Here is an 18,978-nt window from a genome sequence, read left to right as displayed (position 1 = left end):
ACCAGGGGTTTGGCCAGTCCTCATTTCATCCTGGGTTCCAGCACTTGCAGCAGCCCCAGGCTAATCCCCACCAGCAAGGGGCCTGGCCTTTCCCTACAGCAGTAGCAACCGGCCACCCGGGGTACCCACCAGCGCAGCAACATATGGCACACCAGCCTACCTGGGGCCAACAGTCCAACTTCCCGTATTTCCACCAAAACAGTGGGACACCACAGGTGCCTTACGGGTCTGCTTGGCCATGGTTCCAACAGCAGCCCACTGCTAGCTGGGCATCGGCATTGCAGCATCCTTATCAGGGCGGGGGTCAACCCCACCTATATGGGCGACAGCCAAATTTCGCCCCTCCACGGCCGCATTATTCACCCACAGGGAGTGCCGAAAGGGGTCGGGCGTCCAGGGGTGATGCAGGGTTTTCCACTACGTCAGGCTCTATGGGTAATGCCTTGCCTTTGTCTCCAGAAACATCAACAGGTTCGGACGGGGCCATGAGGGCTGCACAGAGTGCCATACAAGGGATCCTGCAAGGGTCGGGTCAGAGGTCATCTACCCCGGCCGCCGCGGCAGCCACAAGCGGCAAGGATCCTGTGGGCGCCTCAAGGGACACCGAGCAAGCTGGCGGGTCACCAAGGCCCAGGCTTTCAGAACAACGTGAGACACAAGAGGCAGAGGCAGAGCCCGAGGACGGGGCCGAATACACGGAGGGTGAGAACACTGACAATTCTTTGTGTGAATCCTCGTCTTACCACTCCACAGCTAGTAGCGGGGACGAGGGGCAGTCAGGGCGCCCGCGCAAGCTTGCTAAGTTGGTTGCACGAGCTGTAGCAAAGAGGGTCAGAGGCACAAAGCGCAAACAGAAGGACGCACCCCCCCCCCCGTTACAGACACGGCTGGGGATAAGGTTCATTGCTCGAACACGGCCATTTCGCGGGGGCTCCGTAGGGGAGTGAAAGAGAGGATTAAGAAGGGGAAGTTTGTGGACCTCTTTACTTTAACGGCCGACATGAAAAAGGAGTTCGATAAGGCCAAGAAATCCTCAGCCAGCGCGGAGCTCGCCTTCAAGAGCTTCCACAATTGGCTCAGGGGATTCCTCATCTTCTCCTCGTGCTACCTTAGCACAAGGCCAGATGAACATTTGAATGTTCTTCGTTACCTATTCCTGGTAAACGAAACATTCATTAGCTACAGGAACGGGGCCTGGCGGGACTATGACGAGAAGTTCCGCCGGGCTCATGAGGGGTCCACGAGCATGCCTATGGGTTGCAAACACGTGGAGATATGGCTAGAGGTGATAGGAAAAGGCCAGCCATCCACAGAGCAATCTGGCAGGAAGCCCTTTCTCGGGGGGAAACCCGGGGCGAAGGCCCCGGGCAAGGGTAGATGCTTCGCCTTTAACGACGGCAAATGCGAGAGAGGCGCAAAGTGCCGCTACAGGCATGAATGCCGTTGGTGCGGGGCAGGACACTCGGGAAAATCCTGTAAGTCTGGAAGGGCCCAGGAGCAGGGTGACGCAGGGCCTAGCAACAAGTAAGGCACCCTCCCCCATAGTTCTGGACGAGTTGGCTCGCCGCCTAGCCTCTTACCCTGATAGGGAGGCGGCACAGTTCTTATATAGTGGTTTTAAGTTCGGTTTTCAATTACCCATCCCTGAGTCTGTCTTAGTGAGATCCCATAAGAACCTCAAATCGGCAAGGGATTTTCCCGGGGTTGTTAGACAGAAAGTATATGCAGAGATAGAACTGGGAAGGATGGCAGGCCCTTTTGCTGCCGAACCATTGCCCCGCATGTGCTTCTCCCCTTTGGGCGTGGTCCCTAAGAAGACGCCGGGGAAGTATAGGTTGATACAACACCTGTCTTACCCCCCCGGAAAGTCCATCAACGACGCCATTCCGGAATCACAGTGTAGCGTGCAATACCAGCTCTTCGATGAAGTTCTGGAGATGGTGAAGGGTTTTGGTCAAGGGGCACTAATGGCGAAACTGGACATAGAGTCCGCTTTCTGGCTGCTCCCCTTGCACCCCAATTCTTTCCGTTTTATGGGTTTTAGGCTGGAAGGGGGCATATTTATAGACAAATGCCTGCCGATGGGGTGCTCAGTCTCCTGTTCCTACTTCGAGAGATTCAGCACCTTCCTGCATTGGTGCGTACAGGAAGGTGCGAGCTGCAAAGGGGTGGCTCATTATTTGGATGATTTTCTCTTTGTGGGGCAAGGAGAAGACGACACATGTCGGCGCATATTGGAAGGGGCCAAGGACATACTGACGGCTATAGGGGTCCCCATAGCAGCCGACAAGACGGAGGGTCCCACCAGGGTTATCTCATATTTGGGTATTGAAATAGACTCTGAGGGTGGATGTTGCAGACTGCCGGAGGATAAGGTAGCGAAACTACAGGCGCTTATTGAGGAGTGCCGGCGGAAGGGGAGGGTCCGGTTGCGGCTGATTCAGTCGCTGCTAGGATCTTTCAATTTCGATTGCCGCATTATTCCGATGGGTAGGGTTTTCTGCAGAAAACTGGAGAGGGCCACAGCGGGGGTGAGAGACCCGCACCATACAGTTAGGCTAGGGCAAGAGATAAAGGGTGACCTAGCGGTCTGGTCCAGTTTCCTGGAGCATTTTAACAGGGAGCTGCTGTGGCCGGCGGACCCAGCCTCCAGTGTGGAGCTACAGCTCTACACGGACGCTGCAGGCTCTACGGTATTCGGGGCCTACTTGCAAGGAGAATGGTGCTGCGCGCCATGGCCACAGTCATGGATGGACCATGGGTTCACGGTCAATCTATTACTGCTGGAACTCTTTCCCATCATTGTGGCGGTCGAGTTGTGGGCCAGCCAGTTGGCGGGCAGGAACATAGTGTTCTGGTGCGACAACATGGGCGTTGTACATGCGATTAACAACCAGCGGGCCACATCACCAGAGGCCTTGCGCCTGCTAAGACACCTAGTTTTACATTGTCTGCAGCACAATATCCACTTTAGGGCCCGACACGTCCCGGGAGTCGACAACAGCATAGCGGATGCACTCTCGAGGTTCCAGTTCGAGAGATTTCGCGAGCTGGCGCCAGAGGCTGCTATCACAGGGCTCAGCTGTCCCCCTTTTGTATGGCAGGTCATAGAGTCGGCATGAAGTCACTGGCCCTGCTATCTTTGGCCCCGTCCACACGTAGAGCTTATGGGGCGGCTTGGAGGGATTGGTCGGCCTTTCAGGTTTCACCGGAGGCCTCTGGTAAGTCGGTCGAGGACCGGTTACTAGCCTTCGTCTGGGAGCATTATAAGAATGGCAGGTCAAAGTCGGCTATGGCGGCGGCTTTGGCGGGGATAGCTTTCCATTCCAAGTTGCTAGGCGAGCCCGATCCCACTAGGTCTTTTGTACTGGCTAAAGCGTTAAAAGGGTGGGCTAGGGCACAACCGGGGGTTCCAGACTCCCGTCGCCCAATTGATGAGAGCATGCTGGGGGACCTTATGCAGTGTTTGAATAAAGTAGCAGAGAATGGATATGAGGCGGCGCTCTTCAAAGTGGCATTTTCCTTCGCATTTTTTGGAGCCTTTAGGGTAAGCGAGTTAGTGGCCGCTAACAAACACGCGCTTTCGGGGTTCCTTAAAGAAAATGTAGTCTTCCGCGAGGGGAAGATACTTTGCAAGATAGGGAAGTCTAAGACAGACCAAGCGGGTAAGGGCGTCTGGATAACATTGAGAGCGCATTGCAATAAAGCGATATGTCCTGTAGCTTTGGCTGAGGAGTATGTCTCGGGCGGACCGGGCACCGCGGCACAGTTCCTGGCTCACAAGGAGGTGGGGCCACTTACCCGATTCCAGTTTGCGGCTGTGTTTTGGAGGTGTGTCGCGGCCTTGGGTCTCCCCGAGAAAGAGTATGGAACGCATTCATTCAGAATCGGGGCGGCAACTTGCGCAGCCGCAGCGGGGCTTCCACCATCCTCAGTTCAAGCGGTGGGGAGGTGGAAGTCAGCCGCCTATAAGAAATATGTAAGGTTAGATAAGTTGTAGATAGCGCCTGTTGCGCTGACCCGAAAACGTACTGTTTACAATCGGTTTTGGAACTTTAGCGTTCCGGAATCGACGGTGTGAAGGGAATTTTTTTACTTTTTCCTCTGCAGGGGACTTAATTACAATCGGCTTCCCCCCATCAGTCCACCAGAGGTTTTTTAAGATTTTTCCCCTTCACTCGGGTCTATAGTCAATGCATTTCAGTTGTGTTTTACAGTATAATGTTATATGCTAACCTTAGGTTTTCTCTTTTTCAGCCCCTCCCCCTCCCTCACTGACTCTGGGCAGGGTTTGGTTAGTGGGGCACTCTGGCACCCGTTAGCAGCCACGGCCCCGGAGCTGTCTCAGGCCCGGGAGGTGCAGTGGCTAGGCATTAGGGGTTTTCAGTGGGATGGCCTGTGGGACCTGCTGGTCTCCAAAGCCCGGAGATTAGGCAGGCCTGATGTCTTAGTCATACACCTGGGAGGCAATGACTTGGTCAAGCGGACAGGCATTGCATTGACCATACAAATTGAGAAGGACATGGCGAGGATACAGGAGCGTTGGCCAGGTGTACTGCTGGTTTGGTCTGACATAGTGCCCCGTTTCGCATGGCGGGGGTGTCGGAGCGTAGAGGCTGTCGAGAAGGCCAGAAAGAAAGTGAACCACGCCGTATCCAGATACATAGTGGCAAAGGGTGGTAAAGCAGTCAGGCATCCCACCATTGTAAAAAGCAACCCGAAGCTGTATAGGCCGGACGGGGTTCACCTATCGGACCCCGGTATGGCTATCTTCCTGCAGGATATTCTCTTGAGTTTAGCGTAGTTAGGGCGTAGGTAGTTGTTTTTGGGGTGGCGGGCCTTGTGGCACAGGTTGACCCGGCTGGGTAGGCGTGCCAAGGCAGTGGCGGTTGAGCGCTCTCGACCAGCACTCAGGTGTGGTGTCAGGTGGTCTCCGTAGGGTATGGCCCGCCCCTCTGCCAAGAAGGTAGGCGAGTCCCGACTCAATGCGGTGGGGCGCTGGGCACTTCCTGGAAGTGCCCACGTCTGGCCCTAGGAGGAGCGTGGCATGCCGCTGCGGAGCGGGCTGTACACACAATTGTTGAGTGATGCCAGCGAGTGGGGCGACCTGGTCGCCGCCATGAGGGGCATCCGCGTTTTGAGGGTGCTGGTCTCAAGTGCTTCTTCTTGCCATCCCTAAAACAATTAGGGTCATACCATCTTTAAATAAATATTCTAGATGACCTTTAAACTTACGCAGTTGGTGTCCGTGTCTTATTTATTAGTTAAGGTGTCAGTGTGAGTTATTTCTAGGCTTAAGTGTTAGATAAAGGTATAAGATAAAGCAGCATAATTCTCTAGGCGCCTTAGAGGACCTTATTCTGGTCCATGTGCACCTGTGCGAGTTCGCACGGGTGCGCAATGTTTTTGAACTGCACTGGGCGATCGCACACGAGACTGCAGAAAGGGGGCATGGGGAGTTGGGCCTGGGGGATGCAGCCATTCCCGGATGTCAGCTGCCCGCCATGCTCCCCTGCGGAACACATGCAAAACTAACACGCCTGAGAGTGTCTAAGTTTTGCATGTACCTACCACATCATTCGATGGTCAGTGACCATCGAGTGATGTGGGTGTGGCTCCGTAGGCTGCGAATGGATGTTTATGGAAATGGGAGGGGGTGGCATATGTGAATGGCAGGCGGGCTTAAAATGACACGCAGCGCTGCGAACCTCACAGCGCTGCACGTCAGCCAGAATAATCCCCATTATGTGAGTAGGGATGATGCATAGATGTATGGTAATGCACTCGCCGCTGTGATTGTAATGGTTACATTACTGCCTCACAGCGCTGATGTCAGGGGTTCTATTCCCACCACGGCTCTAACTGTGCGGAGTTTGTATATTCTTCCCATACTTGCGTGTGTTTCCTCCGGGTACTCCGGTTTCCTCCCACAATCCAAAAATATACTGGTAGGTCAAGTGGCTTCCAACAAAAAAATTAACCCTAGAATGTCTGTGTGCACGTGTACATGTGGTAGGGAATATAGATTGTATGCTCCACTGGGGCAGGGACTGATGGGAATGTTCAACTATTGTCTGTATATATAAGAAACTGTTAATAAATAAATAAATAAATAATCCCAAATCCAGGCCAAAAAATGCCCGAAGTCCTGCAATCCCACCGATCTAAAAAGAGTACACACCACTCCTTCACATTTTTGTGACCGCCATGCCATCCTGAAAGAGTTTTTGTGACAGCCATACCCTACAGCAGAAATGTCCAACCTGCAGCCTTCCAGCTGTTGTGAAACTACAAGTCCCACCGTTTTTACTATTAGAGAATGCTAAAATGATCGCAAGGCATGCTGGGATGTGCAGCTGGAGGGCCATAATTTGGACATGCCTGCTAAAAGGGTTATATAAAACAGACACGTTACGTGGTTGAAACTGGAAGAATGGTGAGTAACTGTCATGCAGTTACTTCCAAAGGAGCATTAGAGGAGATGGTATCCATCATTCTAAGCTGCGGACAAGCACCAATTAGAAACTACCGGATTTATTAAAGTAAAACATCTGGGAGAATTGCAGCACGTGGGTGGTGATCTCCTGCTCAATACCCTCCGCTCCTTTGGCATCACTGGCACGGTCTTCTCCTGGTTCACCTCATACCTTTTCGATCGCTCCTTCTCCGTCTCCACTCCGAGCTCCTCCTCTCCTACTACCCCGCAGCCAGTCGGTGTTCCCCAAGGGTCAGTCCTTGGCCCTCTCCTCTTCTCCCTCTACACCACCTCTCTGGGCACCCTCATCAGCTCCTATGGTTTTCATTACCACCTTTATGCTGATGATACCCTAATCTATCTCTCCTCCCCCGACCTATCCCCACCACTCCTGTCCAAGGTCTCCGAATGCCTCACGGCCATCTCAGCCTGGATGACCCAACGCTTCCTGAAACTAAACATGGCTAAAACTGAACTTCTAATCTTCCATCCCCCGAACATCCCCTCTTCTCCCACTATCTCCATCAGCATTGGTGAAACCGAGATCACCTCCACCGACCAAACGCGCTGACTCGGTGTCATCATTGACTCCTCCCTCTCTTTCACCCCCCACATTCGTGCTCTCTCACAGTCTTGCCGCTTTCACCTACGCAACATCTCACGCATCTGACCATTCCTCTCCACTGACGCGACCAAAATTCTCATTCACTCTCTTGTCATCTCCCGCCTTGACTACTGCAACATCCTTCTCTCTGGGCTACCTCTCACCCACCTCGCCCCTCTCCAATCCATTCTTAACGCTGCCGCTAGGCTCATCTTCCTCTCCCGCCGCTCTACCTCCGCCTCCCCCTCTGTCTATCTCTTCACTGGCTCCCCATTCCTTTCCGAGTTCTCTTTAAACTCCTCACCACCACCTACAAGGCTCTCTCCTCCTCCACCGCTCCTTACCTCTCTTAAAAGGGGAAAGAAAATTGTATTCACTAGGAATAGTCAGGCGCCTTGCAATGGGCTGGTTCTCCGATTAGAGCAGCTGCTTGGTTGTGGGGGTAGTCACTCCCCACTCGGGAATACAAAAAAGACGGGAAGACTCACACTAGGTGAGTCAAGCAGCGCTCAAGTCAATGAAATAATACCAGAAATTTGAAAAGGTATAACAATTTTTACTGTTTCTTTAAAAACACATGTAAATACAATACACAAATAAAATCAATTTATATTGACATAATGAATGAAGGGGGGGAGATAAAAGTAAACTGGAATAAATGTAAAAATGCAAATAAATATGAAAAAAAGTCCCGCCTCAATGGACACAAGAGAATATACTGTGTCGACACTTTTTGGAGAAAAAAAGAAAAAACAACAGGTAAGTGCACGTTACCAACAGTGAGTGGTGGATCCCTTGAATGTGGATAATACTGGGGGTCCTCTCGATGTTTGCGGTAATGTTTGGTGCCGCTGGAGGTAGCCGCTTGATGTGAACCAGACCTTTTGTTGTTGGGGTGAGAGACTGATGTGATTGTCTCAATCACCAAGGTTGTCTGGAGCGATTCCACCCAGATTGTATTTCCAATAATGGGATGAGGAAGTGGCTTCCGTGCCTGGTGGTAGTCCGCGCTGGTGTAGATGTTGTTAACCAGGGGTTTTGACATGCACGGTGTCCGCCAAATAATAAATGACCAATTGGGATGAACAACGGAAATGGTGTCCAGGTATGACAGAGTGTCACACCTTTGATAAAGCTGCAGGACGCAGTGAAACGCGTTAGATGATTGCCCCCCACCTCTGGACACAACTGTGACACTCTGTCATACCTGGACACCATTTCCGTTGTTCATCCCAATTGGTCATTTATTATTTGGCGGACACCGTGCATGTCAAAACCCCTGGTTAACAACATCTACACCAGCGCGGACTACCACCAGGCACGGAAGCCACTTCCTCATCCCATTATTGGAAATACAATCTGGGTGGAATCGCTCCAGACAACCTTGGTGATTGAGACAATCACATCAGTCTCTCACCCCAACAACAAAAGGTCTGGTTCACATCAAGCGGCTACCTCCAGCGGCACCAAACATTACCGCAAACATCGAGAGGACCCCCAGTATTATCCACATTCAAGGGATCCACTACTCACTGTTGGTAACGTGCACTTACCTGTTGTTTTTTCTTTTTTTCTCCAAAAAGTGTCGACACAGTATATTCTCTTGTGTCCATTGAGGCGGGACTTTTTTTCATATTTATTTGCATTTTTACATTTATTCCAGTTTACTTTTATCTCCCCCCCTTCATTCATTATGTCAATATAAATTGATTTTATTTGTGTATTGTATTTACATGTGTTTTTAAAGAAACAGTAAAAATTGTTATACCTTTTCAAATTTCTGGTATTATTTCATTGACTTGAGCGCTGCTTGACTCACCTAGTGTGAGTCTTCCCGTCTTTTTTGTATCCTTACCTCTCTTCACTGATCTCTATCCACACTCCCTCCCGTTCTCTTCGCTCCATCGCTGACCGCCAACTGACCTCTCACCTAATCACCTCCTCCCACTCCCGTGTCCAAGACTTCTCTCGCGCTGCCCCCCTGCACTGGAACAACCTCCCGCCACCCATCAGGCTTTCTGATTCCCTTACCTCCTTCAAGCGCTCCCTCAAAACCCACTTTTTTCGACTAGCCTATCCCTCCTCCTAACCTCTTTTGATCCTCCTATCCTGCCTCCATTCCCCTCCATTCCTACTTATCCTATTGTATTTCGTTCGTCCACCCACCTCCTCTTAGTATGTTAACTCTTATGAGTAGGGCCCTCCTTCCTCACGTACTCACCCTACCTCATTACCTCACCTGTCCTCCTTTTCTGTTCTTCTCTTCCTCTGCTTCATCTTCAGTCTCCTCGACAATTTTGACACCTACTTCTGAACTGATGCTGATTTTAGTTCTACCAGCTATACCCCTATTTATACTGTATTTTATCATCACACCCTGTATGTTACCTTGTAATTTGTTTTTAGTTTGCTATGTACGGCGCTGCGGACACTTTGTGGCGCCTTATAAATAAACGAACTACTACTACTACTAAGTCCCCCCCTATAAGTCACTGGGTTTAGGTTATGTGCAACAGTGTCAAGCCCCTCCGCCCCTCAGCCATCCCCCACATCTTCAAAATGTCCAATCAAATAAAAAAGAAGAAAATGCACTTTTTTGATCTGTACAACGGCGGAAAACAAAAATATGACATAAACTGAATTCAAATTGTGGAAGATTTTTCCTGTCCAGAGAATCTATAAATATATCCCACTCAGGACACACCTTTCCCTATAAACACAGCGGCCACTCTCACTATTTCCCACTTCCCCTGCGCACATGCCAAATGTAATTTATTGCTCAGCTGGAATATTTCCTCTGTGGATGTAACGTTTCCTGCTGTGTAGCGCGCACCGTCCTCTCTGCTGGTTCCTTATACCATCTGCGACAGGAGGATGGTGCAGAGGCATGGGGAAATCACATTCACTAACACAGACACATACATACATTGCGAGATTGTGGTCTGGGCATGCCGACACAAGCAGCCGCGGACCTGGATGGATTGGGCAGAGGATTCCTGGAGGGTGGAAGCACCACAATGCATTGTTTGCTAACTTGTGGTCCCCATGACAGACTGCCAACTGCACTCATTAAGCTGCATTGTCCCCGTTCATTCTGTTATGCCATTATTATTATTATTATCGTTTATTTATATGGCGCCACAAAGATTCCACGGGGCCTAACAATACACAAATGAGCAAAAACAGATAACGAATTACAGCACAAGACAGTTTAGGACAAGTACATGGTAAATACGGATAGTTGCATCAGGGGACAGGACACTGAAGCAATTATCAGGGTGGCAGAGGTTTATATATTCTAAGAAAGGCACATGAGGAGAGAGGGCCCTGCTCGTGAGAGCTTACATTCTAAAGGGGAGGGTTAGACAGACAGGGGTGAGGCAGAAGGGGAAGAAGTGAGCATAAACAGGTTAGGATGAGAGATGGTCAGGTTTTATGCCAGAGGGTGGGAAGAGGTCAGCTTAGTCTTTGCTATTTTAAGTCTAAAAAAGCGCTGGGTCATCCAGGAGTAGACAGCAGGGAGACAGTTGGAGAAATGAGTGAGGATAGCGGCAGGGCCGGTGCGAGGCACCGGAGCGCCCCAGGCAGGGGCGGATGGGCACGCCAGCACTCACACGCTCCAGGGGGGGGGGTGTGATTGCGGCCGCCGCTGCGCTCCACGGGGGGGAGAGTTGGTGGCAGGAATAACGGCGGGGGGAGGGGGGTTGGGGATGCAGCACCGGGCGGGCTCCAGGGAGGGGGCAGGGGTCACTTACCTGCTCCCACCTCCTTTCTTCTTCTTTGCCACTGCTTCTGCTGCCCTCTTCTGCTGCACAGTACCACCCTCCAGTGGCCGGCACCCTAGGCAAATGTCTAATGCTGCGTAGTAGTGGCGCCGGCCCTGGATAGAGTGAGAGAGGTCAGGATGGGAGCGGTAGATTTCAGCATTATCAGCATAGAGGTGAGTGAGGACAGAGGGAGAGAGATCAGGAGAGGAGAGGTAGATTACAGTATTATCAGCATAGAGGTGAGTGAGGATGGAGTGAGAGAGGTCAGGAGAGGAGAGGTAGATTTCAGTATTATCAGCATAGAGGTGAGTGAGGATGGAGTGAGAGAGGTCAGGAGAGGAGAGGTAGATTACAGTATTATCAGCATAGAGGTGAGAGTGGAAGTCGAGTGCGCAAATGAGCTCACCCAGAGAGGACATGTAGAGATTGAGAAGAAGAGGACCAAGAAGAAAATGTTGGGGGACACTTACTATTAATGGAGGTGCAGGAGAGGTGGAGGCATTAGAGGCACAGCTGGGCATTTCCAAAACAGACAATAATTAACAGTGATAGAAAAGTTTTAGCAGATGTAAAAATGGTGATTTGCTAATCTGCTCTGCAGCATAGTTGCCTACCCTCCTGCATTCTGCAGGAGACTCCCTGAAATAGCAGCAATCTCCCTCTCTCCCTCATTAGTCTAGCAATCTCCCTCATTTTAGCTAGCCCACATTACTGTTACATCATAGTTACCTCCCCTCCTGCATTCTGCAGGAGACTCTCTGAAATAGCAGCAATCTCCCTCTCTCCCTCATTAGTCTAGCAATCTTCCTCATGTCACCTAACCCACATTACTGTTACATAGGGTGACCAACTCATCCCTTTAATCCGGGACACATATTAATTACACAGGTTCTGTGGCTGGCTTTCACCTGGTTTTAAACTGCCACACCTCAAGACTCCATTTCACCTGGTTTTAAACTGCCACACCTCTAGACTCCATTTCAAATGCTTTTAAACTGCCACAGAACCTGTGTAATTAATATGTGTCCCGGATTAAAGGGATGAGTTGGTCACCCTACTGTTACATCATAGTTATCTCCCCTCCTGCATTCTGAAGGAGACTCCCTGACATAGCAGCAATCTCCCTTTCTCTCTCATTAGTCTAGCAATCTCCTTAATGTCACCTAGCCCACATTACACTGTTACATAATAGTAACCTCCCCTCCTGCATTCTACAGGAGACTCCCTGACATAGCAGCAATCTCCCTTTCTCCCTCATTAGTCTAGCAATCTCCCTCATGTCACCTAGCCCATATTACACTGTTACATCATAGTTACCGCCCCTCCTGCATTCTACAGGAGACTCCCTGACATAGCAGCAATCTCCCTCTCTCCCTCATTAGTCTAGCAATCTCCCTCATGTCACCTAGCCCACATTACACTGTTACATCATAGTTACCGCCCCTCCTGCATTCTACAGGAGACTCCCTGACATAGCAGCAATCTCCCTCTCTCCCTCATTAGTCTAGCAATCTCCCTCATGTCACCTAGCCCACATTACACTGTTACATCATAGTTACCGCCCCTCCTGCATTCTACAGGAGACTCCCTGACATAGCAGCAATCTCCCTCTCTCCCTCATTAGTCTAGCAATCTCCTTCATGTCACCTATCCCCCATTACACTGTTACATCATAGTTACCTCCCCTCCTGCATTCTGCAGGAGACTCCTGACATAGCAGCAATCTCCCTCTCTCCCTCATTAGTCTAGCAATCTCCCTCATGTCACCTAGCCCACATTACATTGTTACATTTTTTGGGAAAAAAGGTATGAGCGATAGATACATTTACACTGAATAATCAGCACCATTTCCCAGCACTTTACCAAGTATAGTATCTCTTACTAACTGCTTTGGGGATCATCTACATTTGGATATAAATCATTTTACAAGATTCCTCACAGATGTAGCATTACACACCCACGCTTCTAGGTGCCACGTTCACAATCTCTCCATATACGGAACTAGACACACCTTTTTGGTGGATCATGGCACTCCCCCTCAAAATTCTATTACCAACTATTATCTTCCTGAAACTAGTTTTCAAAAGTAGGCAAGTATACACTGCAGTACAGAAATTCTGCCATCCATAGAATTGCAAGAGCACCTGGCTCCTGACGCTGAGGAGGAGCCGCCATTTTGGTGACACCCATTGGTGGCCCGCACTACCCTAGGGACGCATTGGTCCAACTCTAAAATGTTATTTTAGCCTTTTCTTATTTTTTTTATCCTAAAATCAGCTGAGTAACTTTTCACATAAAATATATTTGGGGAGTGTACAGGGACCCAACAGATCCAGCCCAGTCCTGCCTCTGCCCCACCCTCTCTGCCCAGTGCACCAATCTGTACCAACCAACCCTTCCTCTCTGCCTGCTTCTATGTCCCATTCTACACCCCCCCCCCCCTCCCTCCCTCATGCCACACACTTCTGGGTACTCAGGGATGTACCTGTAGTACCTAAAAAGAACAATATAGGGTACTTGTTTCCTAGCACGGCACCAACGATTTTAATTGTAGGCATCGGGTCGGAGAAATCGGGTCAGGTTTTTAGTTAATTCTGCGTCGGTAAATGGCCAATTTTGGTTGGCTCGCAAAACCAATGAGACTGAGAGCAATGTTTAGTGACTATACGCATGTGCAGCTGCATTGTCTGAGTGGGCGCGGCAAATTGATTATTCACCGGCCACTCGCACACAGCAGTGCTGGTGGGGGGCATGGTCATGTCCATGGGAACGCCCTTGGGAACTGATGATCTGCTTGCAAAATCATTCACATTCATGAGGGGAAATCGGCATGCAAGGGGGGGGGGGGGGCATTCGTGCGGGTCAACCAGAATGAGGGCCATTATGCAGTGTTACACACATGCTTATACATGAACGATGCAAATGTTACTGCAATACGTTACATTTTAGACACATAACAAGTCAACACAAACAATTACTCCCGTAATACAATAACAAGGTTAAGGTGACGGCACTCTAGAGAGGCATAGGACATTTTGGTAAAACAAATAGGGATTTTTCAAGGCAATGTGACTTTGGGCCTTATTCTGGTTGGTGCGGCCGGGCCGTACGCGTACGTTCCGGGGTTTTTAATGATCTGCGCATGCGTACCATCTCCAATGCGCAGCCGCGAACACTCCACAACGCTTACGGACGGGTCTCTCCGTGCGAAAAAACCTGTACGCGAGAGTACGGGCATTGGGGGCGGCATAGGGGCGTGATGAGGGGAGCGGCCGAAATAATGAGGGAAAATGGGCGTAAATATGGGCGTACACGGGGGTGTGCACCAAAAATGAGCGGTGCTACTACCGCACGATCGCCTAAAGCACCGTTCATTTCGGACACAAAACAGGCGCCCGCCAACCGCCAGCTCAGACCACCCCTACAGATACCGCATGCCTGCGTGCGCCTGGGTTTGCTAATTAACGCTGATTACTACTCAAACACATACACCTGAATGTAATAAGCAATGCTGCAGTCTATTAAGTCCAAACCATGATTTCACTACCTGCAAGCCACACACAGCACTCAAACACATTGGAAGCTTATCTTTCTATACTTCTCTACATTTAAAGGTTTGTTTAATTTAAGGTAAGAATCTTTTTAAGACCTGCTTATATATGCTAAGGTAGGTATTTGTTAAACAGTTATACACATTCACTACGTGCTTTCATAGACTTTACACAGTAGCACACTCAATCTACACAAGTCGACATGTGTCAACGTGTTCACTCTAATACAAACATAGGTTTTGTATTTATGATACAATAACATAAACCACATCTAACACCTACAAAGGATGTTTCAGCAATGTTTTAAGCCCATGCCCACTATTTTGCACATTAATTAATTCAATCAATTAATAAATTTTCTTAATTATAGATGAAAGGCAAGATTTGCAGGTCCATATATGTGAAGGGTATGGCAGCGTGCACGGACGTACGCTCACTCTCACAAGCGGTGACATAAGCTGAGTTTTCTATTGAAAACAATAGGGACCCGTCCGTGCAAGCTGGCGTACGCTCAGATAGCCCCAAGAAGTCGGTGGGAAGACGGACGAGAGACGTCCGTAAACGGTGGCGTACGCTCTGTTGTACGCCAGTTGTCGGAGTCTAAGGGGTGATCCGTCCGTGTACGTTGGCGTACGCTCAATTGTACGCCACTCCCCTTCGACGTTGTTTCTGGCCGTACGTATGCGGCTGATTTGTGGGTAGACTTAACCCCAACGGCCGCGTACGGAGAGCGTACGTTAATAGGGAACGTACGCACGTTTGGCCGCTCCGATCAGAATAACCTCCTTAGAGTGCAAACAGTTAAAAATCCATCCCCGCCCTCTATCCCGATCTTAAATTAAGAATTTGCATTCCAAAAGTGGGTGTGGCCTCACTGAAAGAGGTGTGGCTAGACTGCTGTTGTATAGTTTTGAAACCTGCACGCTCAGACATCGGCCACCACAGGGGAACAAAAAAACATTCCTGACTCATGTCCTTTACATTATTTGTCATTTTATTTATAGTAATGCCCCTTACACATTGTGCCACATGACGTAATTCCCCTTACACAATATGCCACACACTATAATGCCCCTTACATATTATGCCACACACCATAATGCCCCTTACATATTATGCCACACACCATGATGCCCCTTACACATTATGCCACAAACCCTAATGCCCCTTACACATTATGCCACACACAGTTATACCCCTGACACAATTTTAAGTCCCACACACAATAATGACCTTTACAAAGGTTTTCATGGCAGAAGATGTAGTTTTATGGAAACCGCTGATATGTTTGTAAATGATATTCACAGATATATTGGGCCATCTGGCTGTTAGTGCTGGCTGTCCACAGCCCACCCAAACACTTGCTGCAGGGTGTTGACATTACAGCTGTGTGCCCCGCTGGTTTTTGTGACCGACATGTTGTGCATCCGACCGTTCAGTGGGACCGCTGACATGTCAGCCATGTGTGTACCCTGCATTACATACAAAACTGCCAGACTGACACATGCTCAGTCTTCATACCACCAGTCTCAGCCACCCTTCTATCAATTATCGGTAGTCCGATTGTCTATCAGGGCTGAGTAGTAGCATCGCAGAGCTGGGATTCTAGCAATGTCACGATAACTCTATGACCACTTATGAGTCACGATAACTCTATGACCACTTATCAACAAGTTTTAGCTATTTAAAACTCATTGCATATGATAAACGGTGATCCAGCCAATCAGCTCCTAACTGTCAAGTATTTGAAAAATGACATTTGGGGCGGAATGATTTGAGGGTGACAGTTGGGTTCTGGAGCACCATTTAATGTACTCAACGAGTTTTAAATAGCTAAGACTCATTGATAAATGTGCTGTGTATGTAGTCAGTCGCTAATTACCCGAAAACGGTGTATTTATTCTGGAGAAAAAACATGCGGTACTCTGCTGTTCTGGTGATATTGGTCTTTAGCAGTAAGAGTTAACTTACCGCCTGATCGCACAAGCCCTTGCAGGTGTGTGATTACCGTAACTGACTTAAGTGTGCACAGTGGAGCAAAAAGCTGGGATATGGGTTTAACACATTTAAAAAAAAAAATGAATTAGTTTTTTTTTTTTTTTTGTATTGGGTTCGTTTTGTTGTCAGGTATTTCTGGTACGGGATGGACAGAAATTCATATGCAGGAAGTCCGGTCCAAAGTTTTCAGCATTTTTCTGTTGTCCTGCCCTTGGTATATTGCCATCCTGAGATATAGCGAAGAGGATTACAGCGGTGCCAAAATTCTTAAATAGGCATATCACCAGAGGTAACCAACACAGGCTGGTTACCCCCGGTGATAGCTATCACTGACCTGGGGTTTTATAAATAGGATAAAGCAATTTCTCCAGAGAAAAGATCTGTTAGTGCTGGATCCTTTGTCTCTTATATGTATACTTCCCAACTGTGGTTCCGACTGAAGAGGGAGGCCTGCACGTGTCAAAATTTGGAGGCGTGGTCTCGTGGCAAGAAGGTGTGGCCTATAATTACAGTGCCCTCCATTTTCGCTGTTGTGGGAGTATGGTCAATGCGAAGGGGGTGGGAGGGGTTCCTAACTGTCCCCCCTCCAATGGGACTGTCAAGCGAAAATTGGTACAGTTCGGGGGTATGTTATATGTGACTAATAAGTATTTATATTTTATATATAATATAAAGAGGCATAGTACAATAGATGCAGACACATTCATACAGATCAGTGATGCTAATATATAAACAAACATAATAAGCATTATAGCCCGTTAAAGTACTGTACATAGGGTCTAAATCTGACCTGATCGCAAAACCATGCTGCACTACAGGTGAGGCAGATGTAACAGGTGCAGATATAGTTAGATGTTGGTGAGGTGTGTTCAAACTGAAATCTAAACTGCAGTGTAAAAATAAAGCAGCCAGTATTTACCCTGCACAGAAACAACATCAGCGAAATCTAACTCTCTCTGCACCTGTTACATCTGCCCCACATGCAGCGCAGCATGATTTTGCCCATTTTGAGAACAAATTTGCCCTGCAAACAGGTCTGAATTAGGCCCATGCAGTTCCACACTCCAGATTTCCAAATAACATGAATGCAATTGAAATATGACTTTAGACTGTCAGCTCCCAAGACAAATTATCTCTGTGCAGCGTTATCCAATTGTTGGCACTGTATAAATAAACAATAATGTGAAATAATTACCTGAGACAAGTTAATAAAAATAGTCTATAGGCTACTAAACCAATACGACGGTGTATCTGATTCTCATCAATGGCATTTACTCATCAAAGGCATCAGGCAGGTACAGTAGTGCCCCAGTCCATCACATCAGTGTTACTGTGGTTGTAGAAGTTATACTGGGCATGCACAGTTATGGGGTGCATAGGGGATTGATGGATTGTACTCTATAATACACAGCCTGTACCCAGACAGTCTCACTATCAGGGGGTGCAAACTCCAAACTCTGGGTGGGTGGGGGGGTCTAAACTTCTATCATCTGCAGAGATGAACTTCACAGCCCTAAAACAAAAATCCCTTCTGCAGCCGTCAAGTGCCAGTGCTGTGAATGCATGCTGCCGCCAGCTCAGTGCAGACAATGTTAATGGAATTGGCCTGGATCAGGCTGCCCACCTTTAATCTGCTGTGCTGTGTGTCAACCAGTGGGTGTCTATCCCAGCTCTCAGGAACCGGCAGAGTCTGCTCCCTCCAGCTGCTAATCACAGGATGCAATGAGGATAATGTCTTCAGCGCTTCCTCCTGTCTTCCAGAGGTGATCAGCTGAATTGTTCTGTATATAACAGGCCGGATGTGTTGCCAGCCTCCCTGCCCATGCCTTCAGCCTCTGTGATCTCAGTCTGGCTGGTCCCTGGTTACATCTCTCCCTGTGTCTCAGTGTCTCTCCCTCCCTCGCTCTCTCTCTTACTCCTCCACCCTCCCTTCCCTTACTTGGTTCTTTATTTTTTTATTTTTGTCTCACTTATTTTTTTTTTTTTATATGCCTGTCCCTTCCTGTGTCTCTCCATCGCCTCGGCGCCCACAGACGCACTCCGCGCTCTCTCCCCTTCTCCCACAGGCGTTCTCTATATCTCTTCTTTATTTCCCCTAAGTCCCCTTCTCCTCCCGCTCACTGCGCCTTCCCAGCCTCCATCTCTCACACTTATTTTCATTAAAAGTAACATAAGTCACCCTGAGGCGTGGGGAAGGTCACCCTGCAGGGAAGTGCGCTGCTCTGGGTGTCTGTGTCAGAAATATCTCTCTGCCTGGAACACTCTACTGGTTGCCTGCACCGTATAATCATCTGAGAAAGATAATGTGGATGCCGGTGTCTTTCTTATTCCCTTCTCTGCTTCTAGATGAGCTCAGGATGACAGGAAGCACATCGGCGTAATAATAAAATAGGATTATTCTTCCATGGGGCTCCCGCGTTGCCCTTTAACCGGGCCTGCTAATGAAAACTTCATACTGCAGTGATGTATATTATCCGGGGCGCAGCAAACTTCCCCTATTTACCGAAGCAGCGAGGGAGCCGTATTCAGAAATGCAAATCCGAGATTATATGCGCTGCGGCACTTATGGTTACGTTGCTTTCT

General features: G+C 48.9%; 1 protein-coding gene across 2 annotated transcripts in view; it reads right to left on the bottom strand.

Annotated features, from left to right (window-relative positions):
• Positions 1-18,613, bottom strand: part of ZBTB7C (zinc finger and BTB domain containing 7C) — a 139,876-nt gene extending 121,263 nt beyond the window's left edge. For both annotated transcript variants that reach the window (XM_083155304.1, XM_083155303.1), the window contains exon 1: positions 18,020-18,613. The gene's annotated coding sequence lies outside the window, so the exon portion shown is untranslated. The remainder of the gene's footprint in view (positions 1-18,019) is intronic.
• Between the last annotated feature and the right edge of the window lie 365 nt (positions 18,614-18,978).

Source organism: Crinia signifera, chromosome 1 (assembly GCF_055691185.1).
Source record: "Crinia signifera chromosome 1, ASM5569118v1, whole genome shotgun sequence".
NCBI classification, from domain to species: Eukaryota; Metazoa; Chordata; class Amphibia; order Anura; family Myobatrachidae; genus Crinia; species Crinia signifera.
Note: the sequence above shows the minus strand (reverse complement) of the source record. Positions and strands in the feature narration are given on the sequence as shown.